This window comes from Ambystoma mexicanum, chromosome 5q, assembly GCF_040938575.1.
Source record: "Ambystoma mexicanum isolate Mex_15411 chromosome 5q, UKY_AmexF1_1, whole genome shotgun sequence".
Lineage (NCBI taxonomy): Eukaryota > Metazoa > Chordata > Amphibia > Caudata > Ambystomatidae > Ambystoma > Ambystoma mexicanum.
Window position 1 is genome coordinate 1,325,839,127 of NC_090933.1, and position 6,054 is coordinate 1,325,845,180.

Genomic DNA, 6,054 nt, shown 5'->3' on the forward strand with positions numbered 1-6,054 from the left:
TCTCAGTGAATCTGTGTGGTACAGACTGCTACCAAGTGGGTTTACTGCCAAACACCTGTAGTCCTAAATCTTTTGCAGTGTTCCCTAAGGGAACTGCACAGGTTTCTGCCTAACAAACCTATTGTCCGTTTTAGAACAGTACACTATCCATAACCATCTTGTGAAAAACACAGAAACCAAGGTTTAACAACATGTGCCGAGGCGGGTGAAACACACACCTCAACGAATTTGGTCACTTCATGGCACCAGATTAGAGACAGTCGATGAATATCGTTATTTAGGATTGGATATTAACAACTACAATGATGATCATTCATACTGTTGTGAACATAAAAAGAAAATCCAAACTGCAACTTTTCAGCCATTTAACGTTCATAAAAGATATGGAAAATGTTCATATTCGCTTGTAATAACTTTTTATTTACAAAAGGTAGTACCAATGTTGCTGTATGGTGCTGAGACCAAACCGTTGAAGTTGAAAGGGTTTTGGTCCCAAATCAAGGTTATTTTCTGGAAACGTCTGTTGAAATTACCTCCGTCACATCCAGTGCCTATTATTAGGCATGAGCTTTGCTCATTATCCTTGCATAATACGTATGAATGGAGACTAGCTTGTCTGTATAGAAAGTGCCTGACTGATTCCAAATCGGGAGCCTTGTTGCAAATGTTGTCATCATATCTGACCAGCTCGGAGCATCGAGTTGTGACCAAATGGAGACCGCAAATCTAGGCCATTCTGCAAGCTGCTGATATTTCTCCCGACCTGCTTCTCCGTAATCCGACTACGGCCAAGCAAAAAATATGGCAGAAGGATTGGATAGCAACTCGAGAAGCATGCTTCACCTTTGCCTGCTTACAAGCTGTTAGGGAGAATTCTCATTCTATGGCTAATTTCCCTAACCTATTGAGTCCCTTATCAGCTTTGCTGGATCTCTGGAGTTATTTCTTTCCACTTGGTAAGAGTGTGAGCTTTTCACCACTCTTACTTGTGTTTTGCTATGTGTTTTTACCTGTTTTTGTGATGGTGGACTCTGGAGTACACCACTTCAGTAGCCCCTATCTTTGGTGTGTCACACAGCACCTTCTGTGCAGTGACACAGGGTTGTCGTTCAGACTTCCCACTGACTCCATTTCTGAGGCTGACTACTGTCGCCCAGAAAAGGATAAAGTTACCATTAACTTTACTTAGTCAAATTAACCACAGATCCAGTACACCCCATCTTACATGGAGTACTGGAAGGGTCAACTCTTAGCCCTTTTTATCTGTACCTCGTAGAGCATTGTTTCAATCTTTTTAACATTTAGACCCGGCTGGTGACAGTGGTATCTACCCTAATTTTCGACCGCGGTTATCTTATATAACCTTGGTAATATGGTAGGCTATTGTGTTATCCTCGAACTTAAACCCGCTTGACCAAATACTTTTTCTTTTGGCTTCCGTGTGGTTTATTTGCCATTTCTTTTTGTTAAAATCCTTTTTGTGTTTTACTTTACACGGCAAACCAGGTTTGCCTTCTTTGTTCACTGTCTTTTGGCGGGCTTCTGCCAAGAAGCACTCCTCAAGGCGCCTGGGTGTCTAGGTGGGCTGAATGTGAGGGATGGGTGTAGTCACCCCCTGCACAGGGTATCCTAGGAAACCCAAGTCACACTTTTCCATGATTGGCTGAGGTGTTTGTCAGGGCTGGACAACCCCCCTGCTGTGTGTTTGACAGCCAGGCTGTGTGAATGGGGGATTTTCGTATAAAAGGCAGGTCTTTTGGGCTGGAAGTTAGAGAGTCGCCACTGGAACTACAAGGAACTGAAGAGAAGCGGATGAAAGGTCGACTGCTGCAACTATCCTGTACCGGTGAAGCCCTGCTGCAGTCCTGAGCTATCTACCCTTCAACGACTAAGAAGAGATCCAGTCCGGAGTCTTCTTCCCTTGAGCCTGGTGGGGATAACCAGCTCGTCTTCTTCAGCCAGGGGTCGCCTTCGTGGTCGAAATCGCAGCACAATGCTGTAGTGGTCCGATAGCCACCTGAAGAGCCTCTTCTGTTTTTAAGGAGCGCACCTTTTATTCATTGTCGCTGCTGCTGGCCTCATCCCTGTGTGGTGTAGACCGCCTTCATCGTCCTACTTCGTGCCGAAGCCAGGAATCGTGGGTCTACAAGAAACTACCAGGAACAACTGCCGTGGCACCAGCTTCTTCTTGGAAAAGGTACTGTGTTCTGCTTGAGGAATTTTGGGTGAAATCCCTATTTCTCGCTTATAAGGCATGCCCTTATTTTTCCCTCCTTATAACTTTTGCTTCCGAACATTTGACAATATCTAAAGTACTTTGGCAACTTTGAATCGCGAACTATCCGGCGTGTGATCCTCGACACAGGAACCCGGTTCCACTTGACACTGGCTCCGGCCCCTTGACTCTTGTATTTCTGCCTATGTGTGTTCTTCGATTCTGTTTGCCTGCTTAACATATTGCCTATGATTTTTGCCCCCAACTCTCTCTGGGTAGCTCAGGTGCTAAGTGTGTTTTTGCCCCGGTAGCATTTCTTGCCGCGGATACACATTTTATTTAGTAGACCGAACTGTCAAAAAGTGATGGCAATCGTATTCACGGTAACGTGTATTGTTTCGTAACACCGGTTCTCTCAAACACAGGGTACTTACCTTGATACATGCAGTAAAAAGTGAATTGGTCAGTTGTAGTGTACTTAACGTGTGGTTTTAAATGTAATAGAAGTGTTGTGTTAATAACAAATTGTTTAAAAATAAATGTACTTATATTTTTTACCTGAAACCTTGAGTCAGTGTTTGCTTGAGCCACAGTAATTTGTGTCCCTTTGTGTAATCTCTGCTACTGCTCATATACTCTTGAGATAAGCCTGGCTGCTCCGCTACTGCTACCACTATAACATAGTAGTACAGGCTTGTACCAAAGGTAAAACTTGTATTGCCACCTGTAGTCTTAATTGTGTGTAGTGGTCCCTAAGGGCACTGCACAGGATTCTGCCTAACAAAAGTCAATCCCTTGGGCCTAAAAAAGTGTGGACTCACTGAGACTTATATGACCAAATTTCCATCCCCGCTCTACAGAACTGTCTACCTACGGTTTCGTCTGAACCTGTTCCATACTAAAGATCTAATGTCCAGGTGCAAGACAATTCTGAAAACCGAGAATATCTGTAGATTTTGCAACAATCCTTAGCAACAGGAGACTGTTCAGCATCTGATGACACAATGCCCTGGTCTGATTAACAAACAAACTCAATATTTTAGAAAGCATTTCAAGAGTCAGAGACAATGTGGAAGGAGCTGTTTGCTACTAATAGAAACGCCTTGAGGATTGCAATCGTCAGATTTTTTAACTCTCTGAATCTTATTCAAAGTACATATTGACAAAGTCATTTTTATTTTTTTCATGAGTTGGCCTTTTGATATGTTTCTCCTTCTTATGCCTAATAGCAACATTATGCAGACCTAGGGCCTCATTACGAGTGTGCCGGTCCGGTAACAACGGTGCCGGTAAGCCTACCGGCACCGTTGTTACCGGACTGGCACACTCTGAGTCTGTGAGCGGCAGCCGTCCCGCCTGCCAGGTCTGACCTGGCGGCCGGCACGGCACCCGCTCGCAGACTTTCACAGAAGCACTGGCACCGTTATTAGCGGTGCCGATGCTACCGTCCTTAGGGACTCCAATGGGAATGGGGATTAACGATTTTCCAGCGCCTGACTTCCAGAAACACCGGGGTCGTAACCCCCCAGTATTTCCCTGAAGCTAGGCATTGGAAAAATTCACAAGTCCGGCGGCCTGCAGGATTTACTGGCACGGCTACCGCTGGACTTGTTAGAGTCTTGCACTTGTTTCATTAGTATTCTTGAAATGCTGCATCGTACTGAATGGTTTTATTGAATTGTCCGAACTGTGGTACTGTTTTATTTTCTTAATTATTGAAAGGTTGATAATGTATTGTTTAGTTTTATTCAACCAAATCAATTAAAAGGGAGTGAATAGTCACTGATCACTCACCTACAGCAAATGATTCCCCAATTATTCCCTAAAAGACATATTTCACATTTAAAAACGTAGCATTTGAGGTCCCAGGGAGACAAAAAGGAGACCATCCACCCAGGGAAGTTTCTAGTCCATTTGGTTCCCAGGGCGAAACACTACAATGCGCCTCCGCGCGCACTCAGAATGCACGCCACTCCCAAACTAAACCCCATGGTTAAGTAACTCCCACCCAATGTCACTAAATCACTGGTATACAAATGAAACAGGTATAACATTGGGATAACAGAACTTTGCAATCATGCAAAATGCTAGTGTGGGCCAGTTTTTTTGGTGGAATTGCACCACTTTGATGAGTTACTGCACTATGCTAGTTTTGACCATTGTTGCTGAATAAATATCCTTTAAATCGCATAATTTGCAACTATGCTGACATGCCAACATCGTGGAGCCCCTGAGAGGGAGATTTCACAACATAGATCTGGTGAATGAAGTTTTCCCATAAAACTGCATTGGGGTTATAATGATTTTAATCGGGAGGGTTGGCATGTATGAACTATGGGCCATGTTTTCATTGGTGCCCAAGCCAATATTTTGCCCCAGTCCGAACCTGGTGGCTGTCAAAAGTGAGCCACTGAGGTTGTATTGCCAGGGCAGGTGCGGGTGATGGGGAGCACCAGGTGCAAAAAAGTATTCATTGAAAAAGGATCGGGAGTAGGAGAGGCCGGGGCAGTAGTCTGGCCGGGCCCAGGCACCATTCAGCCGTCCGGGGAACTCCCAGGTGGGTGCTGAAAATGCCCATCTCTCAGCCCCTCGTACAGATGATCACTGCACAGCCCCATGTAGAGCTGCCCACTGCATATCCCCCTTGCAGGTGTCCACTGCACAGCACCGTACAGATGCACATTGTAGAGCCCCCCATACAGATGCCCACTGCATATTGCTGCCTTTCGACACACACACAGCACAGTCCCATGTAGAGCTGCCCACTGCATATCCCCCCCTTGCAGATGCCCAGAGCACAATCCTCTGCACAGGTGCCCACAGCACAGACCCCTGTATAGACGCCCACAGCACAGACTCCCACTGCGCAGTCCCCTGTGCAGAGGCCCACAGCACAGATCCCTGAACAGATGACCACACAATGCCCATCTCACAGCACCAGTGGCAGAGGGTCCTACGGGGAACTCCTGCGATTTCCCGGTGGGCCTCTGTATAACCAAAAAAAGCTCAAATTCTGCATACCTAACTCATACAGAAACCTACACAACCACCTCTCGCACAGCAAAACGGAAGCACTTTGCCACACGGCAACAACAAACAAACAACACATAAGCAGCACCAACATAGGGTGACCAGATTTCCAAAACGAAAAACTGGGACAACCAACAACATACAAGAGGGACTACCCCATCACAGCCTCCCATTTGCCACTCCTCCCCCTACACACACCCACAACCACCACCCAATCATATTTCCAGCTCTTCTCCTTTCTACAAACTGCATATGATCTCATTTGTGCAGTTTTGTCTGTGAATCTTGGCATGTTAATTTAAAACAGACGTATGCTCTAATGCGCTGTTGATTAGTGTCTCGGGACTCTGCGTGTTTGCATGTTTATCGCTTCTGTGTAAGACATGAATACTGTGCAACCTTTTACTGCGCATGCTCTGGTGATTAGTATTCCTGTCTTTGCAGGTGCTTTCCCGGAGCATGACTCTCATCCTTTCCTGCGCATGCTGAAGCGATTAATCCCTCGCCGTCTACTTGGTACTCGATCACTGGGCATGCGCGGCTCACCATACTTTCCCTGCGCAGACTTCTGTGGTTACTGTTTCAGCGCTCGGCATGTTTATCACTTCCGCGTAAAACAAGAATACTGAGCATGCGCAATATGTTCTGTGGTCGCAGACACGAATACTGAGCATGCGCAATGTGTTCTGTGGTTCCAGACACGAATACTGAGCATGCGCAATAAGTTCCGTGGTTCCAGACACGAATACTGAGCATGCGCAATAAATTCTGTGGTTCCAGACAGGAATACTGAGCATGCGCAATGTATT